The sequence below is a fragment of the Mastigoproctus giganteus genome, chromosome 14 (genome assembly GCF_048544385.1).
Source record: "Mastigoproctus giganteus isolate SK-2022 chromosome 14, ASM4854438v1, whole genome shotgun sequence".
NCBI classification, from domain to species: Eukaryota; Metazoa; Arthropoda; class Arachnida; order Uropygi; family Thelyphonidae; genus Mastigoproctus; species Mastigoproctus giganteus.
The window spans coordinates 89663337-89683771 of record NC_143588.1 but is presented as its reverse complement, the minus strand read 5'-3'; the positions used below and the strand labels follow the sequence as shown (position 1 = coordinate 89683771).

Genomic DNA, 20435 nt, shown 5'->3' with positions numbered 1-20435 from the left:
ACTACAGTCAGTCAGGGACCTATCAATAATACATTGATGTATATTGCAGAAATTATTGTTCATGCAGCTGCAGCTGCTATTCCAAAAACATCTACCCAGTTTCCACCCTTTCCCAGCCCCAGGTGCCAAACGATTTCTGCAAAGAGCATCTGAGGGACCAGATTCTATTTTTTGTTCCAAAAACTGTTTTCTTGATTTTATTTGTATATCAGAGTAGCTCTTTCACTCTACAAGAAGTAGGCAGAGGCCCAGAAAGGAAAACCACCTTTCTGTTTCTTGTTTCTATAAATACTAATTTACTAACTCAGCCACCTGGTCACTTGATGGCACTGCTCCTGCCTTCCCGTGGCAGGGGCGGTAACCTGTGTGGTAAAGATAAACCCCCAGAGCCAAAAAGATCCATCTTGGATTCTAACAATTTTCCACCCTTAGAGCCTTCAAGCTCAAGACAAGAATGCTGTCATGATAACAACACTAGTCAACAAAAAGTCTTTGAACAGAAGCAGTTTCCAGACATTCCTAATTTTTTGGTGGTTGTTATTTGGTTTTTAGGAGCATTAGTAACTTAGGCCATATTGCTCCAGGGATATGCGGTGGTCATTCCCTGACCTTTCCGCATCGTCTATATTTGGTGGTCACGGGCTCGAACCCCAGTCTAATCATGAAGCGTGTACTACGCACTGCTGCTCCTGCCCACCTGGCTACAGAGGTGCCCTCAAATTTTTTGGTGGTACACTCACAGTCTGTGGGCAAGTTATTGCCATTTATGATTCAAAGACACTGGAATCTATTGCAGGATCACCAAAAATGGTGAAGCAACTACAATCAGGAGATCTCCTGATAGAAACAGTCACCTCCAAACATTCTGAGTGGCTATTAAAGACAACGACATTTGGTGGGTTGCCAGTATCTGTTACTTCCCACAATACCATAAATTCATCGAAAGGTGGCATCGCAGAATGGGACTTAATTGCAGTGTCTGAGGAAGAATTAGTTTAAGGACTTAGTCATCAAAAGGTAATCAGTGCTAAAAGAATTGACAAAAAACGATGGAAATCTCATTCCAACTCATTCCATCATTTTAACTTTTAGCACTCCTGATTTGCCATCCTCAGTAAAAGCTGGATATTTAAACTGCCGAATTTGCCCATACATCCTGAAGCCTCTTCACTGTTTTAAATGCCAGAAATATGGCCACTTGCAGCAAGCATGCAGAGGTGATGCTATCTGTCCTATTTGTGGTTCAAAAGAATACACAAGCAGATTGTTCAGTTGCAGTTCCCATTTGCCCCAACTGTGCAAAGGCAGTCACCCTTCCTTTTCTAAATCATGTGAACTGTGGAAGACAGGTAGGAAAATCCAAAAATTTTAAATAGAACATAAAGTCACATATCCTGAGGCACACAGACAAATAACGTTGATCATATCTAGTCCATCTTATGCCTCTCGCACCCGAAGCTTTCATACAACTGCAATTCAAACAGATGTGTCAGTACCGTCTGTCTCACTAGTTAATTGGGTTAAAGCAACTTTATCAACCACTGGAAAATATAACTCTAAAACTAAAACCAGCAATGCCACTAACACCCCAATTAGTATCCCAACTGATACTCTGACGGTATCAAATGACACAGAAAAATTGAAACCTACTAAACACTCTAAGGAAACTAAACCACCCACCAACACTATGGAAGTGGATACACACCCAAATTATGAAGAACCTATCCTAGAACTCCATGCCAACGACACTATGACCGGACGCCCCCTTATTCCCAAAAAAAGACTGGAAAAAAAGCCCTGCATACAAAAAAGAGGCAGATGAATCATCCTCAGCCAAACCAAAATAATGTCTAACATCATACAGTGGAACTGTAGAGGACTAAGCAGCCATTCTGATGACTTAAGAATCTGATTGGTGATGTAAATACTTACATCACCATTCAGATTCTGACTGCCGCTAATACCTACATTCCAAAATCCAAGACCTATCGCAATTGTCGAAATCACTGGTGGAATACAGATTGCTCCATTGCCAAACAGGGAAAGAACCGAGCTTCGAATAATTTCCGTAAGAATCCCACCACTAGCATTAACATTAGTAGAGGCATATGATGCAAGAAAGCAAGCTTATTCAGTATCAGCCAAAAAAAAAAACCCACCCTTTTCAACCCTCCATTCATTCGAAATACCTGTCCAGCTGAGCCTTAAATTTGTTTAGGCTATCAACTTCAACAACAAATGATGGAAGTCTGTTCCACCAAACACCTACCCGCTGGCTAAAGCCAAATTTCCGCACATCTGTCCTACATCTGTCTTTCCTCAATTTGAATTTATGCCCTCTCAGGTAATTATTCTGAGTAAGAGGAAGAATCCCATCGGCATTGAGCATGCTCAAACCATTCAAGGCCTTATACAACTCTATCATATCACCTCGCTGGTGCCTAGTCTCCAGACACTGTAATTTGAAAAACTTAAGCCTTTCTTCGTAAAAGCAACCCTTTGTTCCATTCACTAATCTTGTTGCCCTTCTCAGTACTTGTTCCAGCAGCTCTACATCCTTCTTGAAATAAGGCCTCCAGACCTGTGTACACTACTCAAGGTGTGGCCTGACCATTGCCTTATACAAGGGAATAATCACCTCCCTATCCCTGCTAGAAAAATTCCTGTATATTATTGACAAGACACCATGAGCTACTCTTGCAGCTCATCTGCACTGCTCAGAGAACTTCATATCTCCCTGCACAATTACCCCCAGGTTCTTTTCATTCTCTACCACTGTCAGTGTAGTACCGCAGAGTTGATACGTTGCTCTGGGGTTACTGTTTCCCATATGTAGTACTTTACATTTGTCAATGTTAAACTTCATTTACCACCTCTCAGCCCATCTGTTCTACCTTTCCAGATCCTGTTGCAGCAGCATAGCATAAGTAGTGTCCTTAACAACCCTGCCAACCTTTGTATCGTCTGCAGACTTGGACATTAAGCTTGATATATCATCATCAATATCATTTATAAATACAGAAAACAACAACGGACCCAACACTGAACCCTGAGAAACTCCACTAATAACATTAGTCCACGTTGAACAGGGTCCATTGATTACCACTCTCTATCTTCTGGCACTCAACCATACCTTTATCCCTATCAGCAATTTGCCTCCAATGCCACACTGCTCCAATTTGTGCAGCAGTTTTCCATGTGCAACAGTATCAAAAGCCTTTCTAAGATCCAAATATATAATATCAAAGTTATTCCCCACATCCAGTTCTTTTGTGACTACATCATAGTATCCAATCAAATTGGTCAGGCTAGACCTTCCCTTAACAAAACCATGCTGTGTCTGAGCTATAACTGAATTCTTGTCTAGATGATCCTGCAGTGCTTCTTTAACCAGTGCCTTCATTAATTTTCCTGGAATAGAAGTTAAACTAACAGGCCTATAATTACTTGTGTCAGCCTTTGATCCTTCTTTGTGAATCGGGGATACATTTGCACATCTCCAGTCTATGGGTACCTCCCCTGAGTCCAAAGAAGCTCTCATAATTATGGCTAGGGGTTTGCTTACTTCCTTTGCTGCCTCCTTTAATATAACTGCATAGATCCCATCCACCCCGGGTGCCTTTTTTAGGTTTATCCTCAACAATTTCTCCTCCACTTTCCTCTCAGTTATTACAAAATCATCTAGCTCACTGCCAATGTTTACTTCACCTACGACTTTCCCCTTCCCGAATAACTCCTCATGTGTGAATGTAGATGCAAAATACTCGTTCAGTTTTTTTAGCCACCTGAGCAGGATCCTCAACTGTTGAACCATCAATATCCAGTGGACCAATCTGATTTATCCCTTTCCTTCTTGAGTTTAAATAGGTAAAGAACTCTTTTCTGTTTTTCTTTGCCTGCCTAATCTACTTTATGACTTGGTTACAGACCAACTTATATCTATCATAGGCTTCCATGTCACCCATTAATTTGTATGTATCCCATGCATGTTTCTTCTCTGGAATATGTCTCATTAGTTCATCTGACATCCATTTAGGCCTAAACCTTGAACAATATCTTAGTTGGTATGTAAAGCCTGGTAGCTTCCAAGATTAGTTCTTTGAATGCTTCCCATTTTGAATTTGCTGTTGGTAACACCATCAGTTGGTCCCACTGTATAGAATTTAAATACTGTCTCAGACCATCGCCTTTACGAAAGCAAAAATTCTTCTCTTTACCTCTGATGGTAGTTACCTCCTTGAGTAAATCCCACTTCAGCACACTGTGATCACTGCCACCTAGTGGTTCCTTTATCTGCAGATTCTTAATGCATGAAGAATCACTACTGATAATCAGATCAAGAGTATTGCTCCCTCTAGTTGCCTCCCGAACATGCTGATGTAGAAAACAGTCATCCAATAAATCCACAAAAGCCTTGCTAGTGTGTGAGTGACCAACCCACAAATTCCAGTCAATATCTGGGAAATTAAAATCCCCGATTATAAGACTCTCTGATTTACTGGCCCACTCTATTTCCCTGTACAGTATCTTATTATACTCATCAGAGTCATTAGGCATATAACACCACTGCTACTCTCAATTTTGATCTCCCAATGCTTATGTCACACCAAACTGACTCGACACTGCCCTGTCCATCGATGTCGACTGGCTGCACTTCCTTGGATTTTGTGTTTCTTAACTAATAGCATAACCCCTCCTCCTCTCCTGTCCTGTCTATCCTTTCTATACACATTGTATTCCCCAAATTCCAGTTCTGCATTCCTTATATCTGTGTGACACCACCTCTCTGATATCCCAACAATATGTGCCTTTGATGTTTTGAGCAATACCTCTTATTCATAAAATTTATTTACCAAACTCCTAGAATTGGTGTACATGCACGTATACATGCTCCTGTTCTTATTCTTAGCTGCCCTAACAGAACCCATGTGTGTTTACTTGTTCCGCGATGACTCCCAGCAGTCTCTGAAATATCCTGCATCTTGTTTTCCAGGCTGCTGCTCATTCCAATAGAAGCAGTGCAAGAATCACTTTCACCTCTGCCAGTGGCTACTGTTAATCTATTAGTCCTTGTATCCCCCCAAACTAGCAGTTTTCCGACCCACTAACACTGCCTCAACAGCATCAGCAAATATTCTTGCACCCTTTCTATTTAAGTGTATCCCATCCCTGTAGAAGCAGTCTCTCCTGTTAACAAGTACAGACCAGGCTGAAAAAAATTCTACCCCTTGAGCCTTGCGCAAACTTTCCAGGGCCGAATTGATCGACAAGGCTCTCATCCTATACTCCCTCCTATCGTGTCTGGGCAGAATTGCAGACACTTTCAAATTCAACCCTACTTCACGGCTTTTTTTCAACAGTGACCTGTACTCGTTAAGTAATTCTGCTGGTCTCCCTTTTGCCTCATCTGGAAAAGAATGCAGCCGTTAAATGGGAAATTTGCTCATCTGCCTTCTCCAATAGGTTCATTGGAAAGGGAAAGACCTATCTACAGCTGAAGAAATTGCTAATGCACTTGCAGAATCATTTACTACAATCTCTGCTTCTGCCTCCTATGTGTCCACATTTCAGAACATCAAAGCTGGTGCAGAACGATATAAAATCAACTTTTTTTTATGCGTACAACCAAGTTTTTCCCGTACAACCAACCATTTACATTAATAGAACCTCAAGAATCATTAAACAGATCTTCAAATAATGCCGCAGGCCCAGATGGAGTTCATTACATTATGCTGAAGCATTTACTTGAAGAGGATTTGAGTACCGTGTTAATCTTTTATAATCAGATATTCTCCGAAAATGCCTATCCTTCCTGGCATCATTCTTTCATTATTGCCTTATCAAAACCAGGAAAAAATTATTCCTGTGTTGAAAATTATAGGCCAATATATCTCTTATGAGCTGCATGGGTAAAATATTCGAAATGATGGTTAATACTTGGCTCACTTACATTGTGGAATCACAGAATCATCTTTCAGATCATCAGTATGGCTTTCAGAAGAATAGAATAGATCAATGCTGGACATGCTTATCAAAGCCAAATCCCATATTCGCGATGCCTCTGTCATTAAACAACATCTAGTCATGGTCAACCTAGATCCTGAAAAGGCAATTGACACTACATTGTGTCATGGGATTATTATGGGCCTTTACCATAGGACCTTTATCTTGGACTTAGGGGCCATTTGCTGAAAATAATTCAAAATTTTCTGCAATTTCCATTCTTTTCAAGTCCGATATAAAAATGTACTCTCTGCATCTCACATTCAGGAAGGAGTCCCACAGGGATTGATACTTAGTCCAACGCTATTTTCAGTCCGAGTTAGCAGCATAACACAAGATATCCCTAAAATTGTTGATACGTACATGTATGCAGATGACCTTACCATTCCTGTCACTCTCAAAGTATAAATACCATTGAATGGCAGCTCTAACTTGCCATTACCAAAAATACAATCCTGGACTTCACACGGAATGGCCACTGACTCTCAGAAAAGAAATGCACTGTCACTCACTTTTGCAAGAAACGAGCTTTTCATCCCAATCCTGAACTACAAATAAACAGTATTCCAATCCCACTTGTTAATACTATTAAATTTCTTGGACTGATATTAGACAGCAAGCTGAACTTCCAAACTCACATCTCTCATTTAAGAAATACATGTCTAAAGCATCTGAATATACTGCAGTCAGTCTCGGCTATGTCATGGGGCACTGATCGGTATACTCTACTGCATCTTTATAGAACTTTAATCCATTCGTGGCTAGATTATTGTTGTCCGGTCTATGACTTTGCCAGGAGCACTACTTTACAACGTCTAAATGTTATCCAGCACATGATCTCAGGACTGCATTGACCACTTTTAGGAATTCTCCAATTCAGTCTTTATATCAAAGCACATGATCCTCCATTACATCTTCGTAGGAAATCATTACTGCTCCACTACGCTGCTGAGATCCAGTCTTCCATCGCACCCCAGTTGGGAGTATCTTTATCATATTCGGTGGGATTTTTTCTATGAGAGCAAGTCAAATGAAAATAGACTGGTTTACTCAGGATTAAAGACCTTTCTCTGAGTTGGAATATCAATTTAAGCAATATTTTTCAGGATGCAACTGCACCTGTTCCACCTTGGACATTTCTGCCTCTCATGATACACATTCTCTGGAGTGGGGGAAGAATACTGTACCTTCTTTTAATATCAGGCAGTTTCACTTAGCTCACACTACTCTGAACTCCCATGCCTATAAAATCTATATTGATGGATCCAAAACAGCCAGTACGTTTGGTGCTACTGCAGTTTTTCCTTCTCTTATGGTTACAGCCTCACGACTTGCAGCTTCTTCACAGCTGAATTATATGCCATCAAATTAGCACTTAGTAAAATTATTTAACTTTCTATCTCACCTGCCGTAATTTACACTGACTCCCTCAGTGCTGTTTCTGTCACAAGGAAGAATTTCTCATCTCATCCTACCTTGAAACACATTCATTATCAGCTATTTTCCTGCAGCGTATCCAATCATTTTTAGCTGGATTCCTGGCCATTCTGACATTCTGGGAAATGAAAGTGCAGACTTCGCAGCTAAACATCCTCAGGTTCCTTACACTGATTATAATCCTGTTATTTGCAAAGCAAATTATGACAACTGGTCACAGATCTGGAAAAGTAACATCAACAATAAACTTTACCAGATAAAGCAAGAACCAAAGCTGTGGCTCTCAGGCTTTCGACGAAACAGACGAGAGGAAGTGGTACTGGCAACTCAGAATTGGACACACTTATCATACACATCTGTTCCTGCTACTGGGAGAAGATCCACCCCAGTGTTCATCCTGTGACAGTCAACTTATGGGTATGCATTTTCTGTTTGATTGTCCCTTATATTCAACCATATGGTCACACACTTTTCAGTCAGCCTCTATGCCGAACATCTCACATGATTTAACTCATATCCTGGGAAATGATGCAAACATAGAAGAACTTATAATCTATTTAAAATGTATTGGCTTATACAGGAATGTTTAATTTAACATCTACACTGGTATATTTCAACTAAATAAACTATGAGCAGACACAATTTGGCCTCAGTAACCCTTGTGTCTTTAAGCCAACAACCACCCTTTCCCAAACCATAGTAGAATGCACAGCAGCAAAACAGCTCCAAACAAAGCTTGAAGAATATTCTGATGATATCCTACCACAGCGAATCTCATAGCTTTTAATCATGCACAAGCCAAAACACACTGCATTCACCATCAGAGTCAAAAGGAATTGTGGATCTATTTCACATCAACATTACCCAAGTCCACCAGCACTAAGGTGGTCTGGGATAAAATCCAGAAAATGAAGGGAAAATATACACTTGCCTTTCATTGATCCTAGAATGTAATGGATGCACTATTGCAGAACTAATTGCAATAGCTAATTGCAATTAGCTAATTGCAATTGCAGAACTAATTGCAAATGCTCTTGGGAAAACATTTTTTAACATCTCTGCAATCTTATTCCCCAGTTCCTCAACCTGAAACAAGAGAATGAAAAACAATCTCTTAGTTTCACATCAAAAGCTATTATCCCTGCAATGGGCTGTTTACTATACAAAGAGCTAAAAAGGGCTTTAACTTATACTGTTGGACCAGATGGAATCCATTATGAAACAATTAAACACCTTTCACTCACAAAATCTGTGGATTAACTGCTCTTTGCATATAACAGAATTTTTCTTGAAGAGCATTTTTCGGATGCCTGACGTAAGGCAACCATTCTTGCTTTTGCTAAGCCAGGAAAGGATCCTGAAATTCCTACCAACATCAACCGATTGTTCAGACCAACCATTTGTTCAAAATTCTGGAGAGAATGGTTAAATTCTTGTCTAATATGGTATTTAGAATCAAATGACCTTCTCTCAGCACATAGTGTGGCTCCCAAAAAAAAAAAAAAAAAAAACAGGTCCACTCTGGGCCATTTAATTAGACTGGAAATATCCATCTGGGATGCTTTTGTAATATGAGAATATCTGGTGTCTGTGAAAGACCTATATTATAGCCATGGTCTTAGAAATCACCTTCCCATTTTTATTAAAAACTTTTTATCCAATCAGTTCCAAGTTCTTGCGTGCTACCCTCTCCTGTCCCTTAAAAGGAGGGAGTACCATAAGGATCACTTTTAATTTCACATAGTTTTGTTTCTGTTTAGCATTAGCAGAGGCATGTGATGCAAGAAAGCAAGCTTAGCATTAGCATTAGTAGAGGCATATGATGCAAAAAAGCAAGCTTATTCAGCATCAGCCAAAAAAAAAAAAAAAAAAACACACACACACCACTCCCATTTCACCCCTCCGTTCGTTCGAAATACCTGTCCAGTTGAGCTTTAAATTTGTTTAGGCTATCAACTTCAACAACAAGTGATGGAAGTCGGTTCCACCAACCAACCACCCGCTGGCCAAAGGCAAATTTCCGCACATCTATCTGACATCCGTCCTTCCTCAATTTGAATTTATGCCCTCTGAGGTGATTATTCTGAGCAAGATGAAGAATCCCATTGGCATTGAGCATGCTCAAACCATTCAAAGCCTTATACACCTCTATCAGATCAGATCACCTCGCCGGTGCCTAGTCTCCAGACTCTGTAATTTGCAAAACTTAAGCCTTTCTTCGTAAGAGCAACCCTTTGTTCCATTCACTAATCTTGTTGCCCTTCTCTGTACCCGTTCCAGCAGCTCTACATCCTTCTTGAAATGAGGCCTCCAGACCTGTATACAGTACTCAAGATGTGGCCTAACCATTGCCTTATACAAGGGAATAATCACCTCCTTATCCCTGCTAGAAAAATTCCTCTATATCATTGACAAGACACCATGAGCTACTCTTGCAGCTCGTCTGCACTGCTCAGAGAACTTCATATCTGCCTGCACAATTACCCCCAGGTCCTTTTCATTCTCCACCACTGTCAGTATAGTACCGCAGAGTTGATACGTTGCTCTGGGGTTACTGTTTCCCATATGTAGTACTTTACATTTGTCAATGTTAAACTTCATTTGCCACCTCTCAGCCCATCTGTTCAACCTTTCCAGATCCTGTTGCAGCAGCATAGCGTCAGTAGTGTCCTTAACAACCCTGCCAACCTTTGTATCATCTGCAAACTTGGACATTAAACTTGATATCCCATCATCAATATCATTCATAAACACCGAAAACAACAACGGACCCAACACTGAACCCTGAGGAACTCCACTAATAACATTAGTCCATGTTAAGCAGTGTCCATTGATTACCACTCTGTCTTCTGCCATTCAACCATCTCCTTATCCATAGCAGCAATTTGCCTCCAATGCCACACTGCTCCAATTTGTGCAGCAGTCTTCCATGTGCAACAGTATCAAAAGCCTTTCTAAGATCCAAATATATAATATCAAAGTTATTCCCTGCATCCAGTTCTTTTGTGACTACATCATAGTATCCAATCAAATTGGTCAGGCAAGACCTGCCCTTAACAAAACCATGCTGCGTCCGAGCTATAACTGAATTGTTGTCTAGATGATCCTGCAGTGCTTCTTTAACCAGTGCCTCCATTAATTTACCTGGAACAGAAGTTAAACTAACAGGTCTATAATTACTTGTGTCAGCCTTTGATCCTCCTTTGTGAATTGGGGTTACATTTGCACATCTCCAGTCTATGGGTACCTCCCCTGAGTCCAAAGAAGCTCTCATAATTATGGCTAGGGGTTTGCTTACTTCCTTTGCTGCCTCTTTTAATATAACTGGATAGATCCCATCCACCCCAGGTGCCTTTTTTAAGTTTATCCTCAACAATCTCTCCTCCACTTTCCTCTCAGTTATTACAAAATCATCCAGCTCACTGCCAATGTTTACTTTACCTACATCATTCTCCTTCCTGAATAACTCCTCATGCTTGAATGTAGATGCAAAATACTCGTTTAGATTGTTAGCCACCTTTGCAGGATCCTCAACTGTTGAACCATCAATATCCAGTGGACCAATCTGATTCATCCCTTTCCTTCTTGAGTTTAAATATGTAAAGAACTCTTTTCTGTTTTTCTTTGCATCCTTTGCCAAGGATTTTTCGTAGTCTGCCTTTGCCTGCCTAATCTCCTTTGTGACTTGGTTACAGACCAACTTATATCTATCATAGGCTTCCGTGTCATCCATTAATTTGTATGTATCCCATGCATTTTTCTTCACTGCCACATGTATTAAGAATGCATTAAGAATCTGCAGATAAATGAACCACTAGGTGGCAGTGATCACAGTGTGCTGAAGTGGGATTTACTCAAAGAGGTAACTACCATTAGGGGTAAAGGGAAGGGTTATTGCTTCCGTAAAGGCGACTACGATGGACTGAGACAGTATTTAAATTCTATACAGTGGAACCAACTGATGATGTTACCAACAGCAAATTCAAAATGGGAAGCATTCAAAGAACTTATCTTGGAAGCTACTAGGCTTTACATACCAACTAAGAAATATTGTTCAAGGTTTAGGCCAAAATGGATGTCAGATGAACTAATGAGGCATATGGCAGAGAAGAAAAATGCATCGGATACATACAAATTAACACATGACACAGAAGCCTATGATAGATACAAGTTGATATGCAACCAAGTTATAAAGGAGGTTAGGCAGGCGAAGGCAGATTACGAGAAATCCTTGGCAAGGGATGCAAAGAAAAACAGCAAAGAGTTCTTTACTTATGTAAACTCGAGAAGGAAGGGGATGAATCAGATTGGTCCACTTGATATTGATGGGTCAAGTGTTGATGATCCTGCTCAGGTAGCTAACAAACTAAATGAATATTTTGCATCGACATTCACACATGAGGAGTTATTCAGTGAGGGGAATGCCAGAGGTGTATTCAACTCTAGCAGTAAGCTACAGAATCTTGAAATAACTGGGAGTAAAGTGGAGGAGAAACTGTTGAAGATAAACACAAGAAAGGCACCCGGGGTGGATGGGATCTATCCAGTTATATTAAAGGAGGCAGCAAAGGAAGTAAGCAAACCCTTAGCCATAATTATGAGAGCTTCCTTGGACTCAGGGGAGGTACCCATAGACTGGAAATATGCAAATGTGACCCCAATTCACAAAGGAGGATCAAAGGCTGACACAAGTAATTATAGACCTGTGAGCTTAACTTCTGTTCCAGGAAAATTAATGGAGGCACTGGTTAAAGAAGCACTGCAGGATCATTTAGACAAGACTTCAGTTATAGCTCAGACACAGCATGGTTTTGTTAAGGGGAAGTCTTGCCTGACCAACTTGATTGGATACTATGATGCAGTCACAAAAGAACTGGATGCAGGGAATAACTTTGATATTATATACTTGGATCTTAGAAAGGCTTTTGATACTGTTGCACATGGAAGACTGCTACACAAATTGGAGCAGTGTGACATTGGAGGCAAATTGCTGCTGTGGATAAAGGGGTGGTTGAGGGGGAGAAGACAGAGAGTGGTAATCAATGGACACTGCTCATCGTGGACTGATGTTATTAGTGGAGTCCCTCAGGGCTCAGTGTTGGGTCCATTATTGTTTTCTGTATTTATAAATGATATTGATGATGGTATATCGGGCTTAATGTCCAAGTTTGCAGACGATACATAGGTTGGCAGGGTTGTCAAGGACACTACTGACACTATGCTGCTGCAACAGGATCTGGAAAGGTTGAGCAGATGGGCTGAGAGGTGGCAAATGAAGTTTAACATTGACAAATGTAAAGTACTACACATGGGAAACAGCAACCCCAGAGCAACGTATCAACTCTGTGGTACTACACTGACAGTCGTAGAGAATGAAAGGGACTTGGGGGTGGTTGTGCAGGCAGATATGAAGTTCTCTGAGCAGTGCAGACGGGCTGCAAGAGTAGCTCATGGAGTATTGTCAATGATATACAGGAATTTTTCCAGCAGGGATAAGGAGGTGATTATTCCATTGTATAAGGCGATGGTCAGGCCACACCTAGAGTACTGTATACAGGTCTGGAGGCCTCATTTCAAGAAGGATGTAGAGCTGCTGGAACGAGTACAGAGAAGGGCAACAAGATTAGTGAATGGAACAAAGGGGTGCTCTTACGAAGAAAGGCTTAAGTTTTGCAAATTACAGTGTCTGGAGACTAGGCACCAGCGAGGTGATCTGATAGAGGTGTATAAAGCCTTGAATGGTTTTAAGCATGCTCAATGCTGATGGGATTCTTCCTCTAGCTCAGGAAAATCACCTGAGAGGGCATAAATTCAAATTGAGGAAAGACAGATGTAGGATAGACGTGCGGAAATTTGCCTTTAGCCAGCGGGTGGTTGGTTGGTTGGTGGAACAGACTTCCATCCCTTGTGGTGGAGGTTGATAGCCTAAATAAGGTTAAGGCTCAGCTGGGCAGGTATTTTGAACGAATAGAGGGGTGAAGTGGAAGTGGGTTTTTTTTTTTTTTTTTTGGGCTGATGCTGCATAAGCTTCCTTTCTTGCATCAAATGCCTCTACTAATGCTAAATGCTAATGCTAATGTCTCATTAGTTCATCTGACAACCATTTAGGCCTAAACCTTGAACAATATTTCTTAGTTGGTATGTAAAGCCTGGTAGCCTCCAAGATTAGTTCCTTGAATGCTTCCCATTTTGAGTTTGCTGTTGGTAACATCATCAGTTGGTCCCACTGTATAGAATTTAAATACTGTCTCAGACCATCATAGTCGCCTTTACGAAAACAAAAACCCTTCCCTTTACCTCTTATGGTAGTTACCTCCTTGAGTAAATCCCACTTCAACATGCTGTGATCACTGCCACCTAGTGGTTCATTTATCTGCAGATTCTTAATGCATGAAGAATCACTACTGATAATCAGATCAAGAGTATTGCTCCCTCTTGTTGCCTCACGAACATGCTGATGTAGAAAACAATCATCCAATAAATCCACAAAAGCCTTGCAAGTGTGCGAATGACCAACCCACAAATTCCAGTCAATATCTGGGAAATTAAAATCCCCCATTCTAAGACTCTCTGATTTACTGGCCCACTCTATTTCCTGTACAATATCTTATTATACTCATCAGAGTCATTAGGCCTATAGCACACTCCTACTCTCAATTTTGATTTCCCTATGCTTATGTCACACCAAACTGACTCGACACTGCCCTGTCCATCGATGTCGACTGGCTTCACTTCCTTGGACTTTGTGTTTCTTAACTAATAGCATAACCCCTCCTCCCCTCCTGTCCTGTCTATCCTTTCTATACACATTGTATTCCCCAAATTCCAGTTCCGCATTACTTATATCTGTGTGACACCACGTCTCTGATATCCCAACAATATCTGCCTTTGATGTTTTGAGCAATACCTCAAATTCATCAAATTTATTTACCAAACTCCTAGCATTGGTGTACACGCAGGTATACATGCACCTGTTTCTATTCTTAGCTACCCTAACACAACCCATGTGTTTACTTGTGCCACAATGACTCCCAGCAGTCTCTGAAATAACCTGCATCTTGTTTTTCAGGCTTCTGCTCATTTCAATAGAAGCAGTGCAAGAATCACTTCCACCTCTGCCAGTGGCTTCTGTTAATCTATTAGTCCTTGTATCCCTCCCCCAACTAGCAGTTTCCCGACCCACCTAACACTGCCTCAACAGCATCAGCAAAAATTCTTGCACCCTTTCTATTTAAGTGTATCCCATCCCTGTAGAAGCAATCTCTCCTGTTAACAAGTACAGTCCAGGCTGAAAAAATTCTACCCCTTGAGCCTTGCACAATCCCTCCAGGGCCGAATTGATCGACAAGGTTTTCATCATATACTCCCTCCTATCGTGTCTGGGCAGAATTGCAGACACTTTCAAATTCAACCCTAATTCACGGCTTTTTTTCAACAGTGACCTGTACTTGCTAAGTAATTCCGCCGGTCTCCTACTCTTAATATCATTAGTGCCAACCTGTACAACTATATCACCTTTTGTGCCCTTAAAAGATGATATCCGCTCTACAACGTCATCAACCTTTGCCCCTGGCAGACATACCCTGGTCCTATTCCACCTATCCTTTTTACAAAGCATGTTCCCCGTTTCCCTGACAATAGAGTCACCAACAACTACTAGTTCCTGTGGGACCAGCACATTCTGCCTAGGGGGCTGCCTCTGTGTTGCCTGATGACCAAGTGCAAGCTCTGGCATTGATGTGGGCAGCTGAGAGCTTGATGGGCCCCTCAATTTATTTCCTTCGAGGGCATCCACCCTGTCCTTCAAGCTCTCATAAAGGCCCATAACAAAGCTGAGTTGTCGCCTGATTTCCTTGCACTCCTTACATCGTGCACACACACACAAAGACATCCCCCTTGGCAGTATCATGTCCCGTACCCGACTGCTCCGCAAACATCAAGCAAACAGTGCATTTTAAAAGACTGTGATTCAGAGGGCAACTGCCCCCCTCAGTTCTCCCCTGAACCACAGCACTCCCATTAGCTTGGGCCTTTTGCTTTGCTGCTCTGGTCAGAGTCATGATTCCGATTTAATTCAATAAAATTTCAAAACAAAAATTAAATCCTTAAGTTGTATCCCAAAACAGTTATGTTATATTTATTTTTTCGGTATCTAGTGTTTTCTACGAGTTCCCTTTATACAACTTCCGTATCACGTGTACCACTATAGTTATGTATTAATTATTTGTTACGATTAAGTCGTTATATATATATAGAGTTAAAAATACAATTTAATTGACAATAAAGTTTATCAAGATTAATAGATTTACTGATTAATTGACAATATTATATTATGCACTATACTACACTAAGCTTATGCTATCGTGTAAAAATGGCGGGAATTCTCGAACGGTACGTCTACGGACTCATAAGTATTGATTAGCTTCCAAATCTCGCTATCTCAATTTAGAATAAACTAAGGATCCTGACTAGGTCTATAATCTACTTATAGAAGATAATTTGATATAACAATTGGTTAATAAATCGACTAAATTTGGTTAAAAAAAAAAGACCTCTTGTTCAATTTGTAACACGTGGATTTGATACCGTTACCGATACTAAGTAATACCTACAAAATCTCTGTCTAAGTTAAACTTTAAACTAAGTATCGTAACTAGGAATATAAAGCTACTCTAGAAAATAAGTTAATATGACAATTTAAGCTAATAAATCAGAAAATAAATCAGGAAAAACTTCTCTGTTCCAAGAGCTTCAAGGAGCTTCGCCCGCACAGGCTAACCTCGCACCCAGCTTATGAAGCATCAGCTAAAAAAAAAAAAAAAAAAAACTCCCATTTCACCCATTCATTCACTCCAAATGCCTGTCTAGCTCAGCCTTAAATTTATTCAAGCTATCAACTTCCACAACAAGGGATGGAAGTCTGTTCCAACAATCCTTCCTAAAGGCAAATTTTAGCACATCTATTTTACAACTGTCATTCCTCAATTTGAATCTATGCCCCCTCAGATCCGTAATTAGGTGTCAAATGGTGTGGAATCCAGGGAGCACACATTCCCATCATTTTGAGGTGCTCTGTAACGGTTGCATGTGCAATACCATGTGAGATTTAAATTCTGCTGCCACATGATTCTTCTCTCTTCATCCAGATTCTCCTAAATCTTTGCAGTTTGCTCTGGAGTGGTGAAAGCCCTTAGTTCTCCAGACCATGAGCCATCAGCCACAGATTCTTGACCTTTAATGCAACTGTGTCACTTGAAAATTGTACTTTTCATCAAATCTGTAAACTTATGACATTTTCCTCACAGTCTCTTTAGCACTTATACCACATCAAACACAATAGCATACAACAAAATATTGCTCAGTGTTCACATTATGCAGCTTTCAAAATGGTCCACATAGAACATAACTTAAAGCCACTTTGCAACTATCAAATCAACATATTTTTGGACACTCTTTCCTGCCATCTTATAGAAGTTTGCAAAATCTTGAGTTGCTGTATGATGATACTGCCATTCTACAAATTAAGTAATCACTGTGCAAATTATGAAATGTAGATAGTCCTGTCTTTCTTTGATCTAATCTGCTATTCTTGCCTTGTAACTGGCATTTCATGTTTTTTGAAGGAAACCAATTCTCTTCTAATTTTTGAAGCCACTATTCAGCATATCCTTTTGTTAGTGAATAGTGATTTCAAAAGTACCAAAGTATCTGGATTAGAAACAAAAAGAATGCAATCCGGATTCAAACTAGTTACACAGAATAATAATAACAATTGCATAGTGACCAATGTGCAAAGCATTATCATTCCATATTATTTCAACACACATGAATCAGGATAAGGGTTCGTGGTTTTGGATACTTTATATTTTTTTTTATCAATTTATTATTAGCATTAGTAGAGGTATACGATGCAAGAAAGCAAGCTTATACTGCATCTGGTAATAAAAAAAATCATTCTCATTTAACCCATCCATTCACTCCAGTTTATCTAGTTCTGTCTTGAATTTATTTAAGCTGTCCACTTCTACAACAACAGATGGAAGTTTGTTCCAGAAATCAACCATCCGCCGGCTAAAGGCAAATTTCTGCACATCTATACTACAACTATCTTCCCTCAATTTGAATTTATGAACCCTCAGGCGATTAATCTGACTAAGTGGAAGAAGACCTTGAATGATTTGAGCAAGCTTTGAGCTTGCTCAAATCATTCAAGGTCTTATACCTCAATCAGATTACCTCACAGGTGCCTAGTCTCCAGACACTGTAATTTGCAAATGTTAAGCCTTTCTTTGTAAACAACCCTTTTTTCCATTCACTAATCTTGTTGCACTTCTCTGTACTTATTCCAGCAGCCCTACATCCTTCCTAAAATGAGGCCTTCAGACCTGTATACAGTACGCAAAGTGTGGCCTGACCATTGCCTTATATAAGGGGATAATCACTTCCTTATCCCTGCTAGAAAAATCCCTGTATATCATTGACAAGACACCATGAGCTACTGTTGCAGAGTGTCTGCACTGCTCAGAACACTTCCTATCTGACTGCAAAATTACCCCAGGTTCTTTTCATTCTGTATCACCCTGAGTGTAGTGCCACATAGTTGATACGTTACTCTGAGGTTGCTGCTACCCATATGCAGTACTTCACATCAATGTTAAACTTCAATTGCCACCTATCAGCCCATCTGCTCAACTTTTCTAGATCCTGTTGAGCAGCGTACTGTCATTAACAACCCTGCCAATCTTTGTATCGTCTACAAACTTAGACATTAAGCCTGATATACCTTCATCAATATCATTAATAAATACAGAAAACAACAGTGGACCCTACACTGAACCCTGAGAGACTCCAAAAGTACACTACTCTTCGTAGACTAATAATATTAGTCTACGAAGAGTAGTGTCCATTGATTACCACTTTGTCTTCTCCCACTCAACCATCCCTTTATCCATAGCAGCACTTTGCGCTCAATGCCACACTGCTCCAATTTATACAGCAGTCTTCCATGTGAAACAGTATGAAAAGCCTTCCTAAGATCCAAATATTTGATATCAAAATTATTATTCTTTGCATCCAGTTCCTTTGTAACCTCATCATAGTATCCAATCCAATGGCACAAGCACATTACAAATATTGCTTCCTCTGCATCGAAAAAACTTGGTTTTCTCTTTCGCTGTCGGCGTTACTTTTCTTCCAAACAGCTGTTCACTCTGTACAAATCGCAAATCCGCCCTACCATGGAATATTGTTCTCACATCTGGGCCAGTGCCCCCAAAACGTCTCTCAGTCTTCTAGATTCCATTCAGAAGAGGGCAGTTAGGTTAATTAATGACTCCTCTCTAACAGAATCTCTCTCTCTCTCTCTCTCCACTTTCTGTCTCATAGACATAATGTTTCTGCTGCTTGCCTTTTCTACAGATACTTCCACAGGCACTGTTCTTCTGAATTGGCTTCTATAATTCCTGCTCTCTCTCTTTCAAAACAGTCCAAACACTTGCTGCCACCAGCCAATATCCATTTACTGTCCAACTTCAAACTCACAGAACCAACTTTTCATTTTCTTTGTTTATTCATTAAACTGCCATTTCCTGGAACAAGCCTTCCTTCATACGTATTTCCTGAAAATTACAGTCTTCAGAAGTTCAAGTCTAATGTCAACAAATATCTTCTTTCATCTTCTCAACCTCCAACCCAAGCATGGTACTAAGTACTATAGGTTTGAATACCTCTCGTGTTTGAGGTTTTCATAAAAAAAAAAAAAAAAAATCAAATTGGTCAGACGAGACTTCCCGGCGCCTCCGTAGCCAGGTGGGAAGGAGCAGCAGTACGTAGCACACTCTTCTGGATTAGACCGGGGTTCGAGCCCGTCACCACCAAATATAGAGGATGCCGAAAGGTCAGGGAATGACCACCGCATATTCCCGGAGCAATATGGCCTTAGTTGCTAATGCTCCTAAAAACCAAACAACAACAACAACGAGACTTCCCCTTAACAAACCCATTCTGTGTCTGAACTATAAGTAAAGTCCTGTCTAGATAATCCTGCTGTGCTTCTTTTACCAGTGCCTCCATTATCCCCAGAACAGAAGTTAAACTAACAGGTCTGTAATTACTTGTGTCACCCTTTGATCCTCCTTTGTGAATTGGGGTCACGTTTGCACATCTCCAGTCCATGGGTACCTCCCCTGAGTCCAAGGATGCTCTCATAATTATGGCTAAGGGTTTGCTTACTTCCTTTGCTGCCTCCTTTATTATAACTGGATAGATTCCATCCACCCCAGGTTCCTTTCTTATCTTTATCTTTGACAGTTTCTGCTCCACTTGCCCTCAGTTATTACAAAATCATTTAGCTCACTGCCAGAGTTTAATTCACCTCTGTCATTCCCCTCCCTGAATAACTGCTCGTTAAATTATAACCTACTTAAATTATAACAAGTTTAACTAATGTACAAGTTAGTGCATTTGCATCATTTCTGTACATAGCCAACTACATAAGTAGTTATAAATTGGTATCTCATATTGTGAATACCTTCACAACGAGTTGCCATGATATTGCACTATCTCGAATAAATAATGCTTCACCATAGGAGAAGACTATTGTTACTTATTCTCAGTGGATACCATCACCCCTACGGCACCGTTTTGGAGCTTATTGGCTCCTCATCAGTGGGTGGGCAGGTATCCTGATGTTGCAATGATGACAACCCAGTTGCAAAGTTTAAATGCACAATATGAGAGATGCCTGATGGTTTGGAGTAATTTAGATTATGGTATAGTTTATGGCTAAAGCCTCAGGTACAAGTTAAACATAAATAGTTTAACTTGTACATTAATTAAACTATTTATGTAATCTGAGGCTTTAGCCCTAAACTATACCATAATTATAACAAGATATATTTTTAACTTTTAACAAAGTTCTTATGTCCAAATTTGCCGAATTTTTGAAGCACAAATCAAGTCATTCAAGCATCGTCCCCTTTTGTCCACCTCTGTTG

The 20435-nt window shown here is 40.3% G+C and overlaps 1 protein-coding gene across 2 annotated transcripts in view; it reads left to right on the top strand.

Annotated features, from left to right (window-relative positions):
- The window catches only part of LOC150075335 (inactive rhomboid protein 1-like), a 332829-nt gene that overhangs the window by 245544 nt on the left and 66850 nt on the right, over positions 1–20435 (top strand). The gene's annotated exons all lie outside the window — the stretch shown is intronic.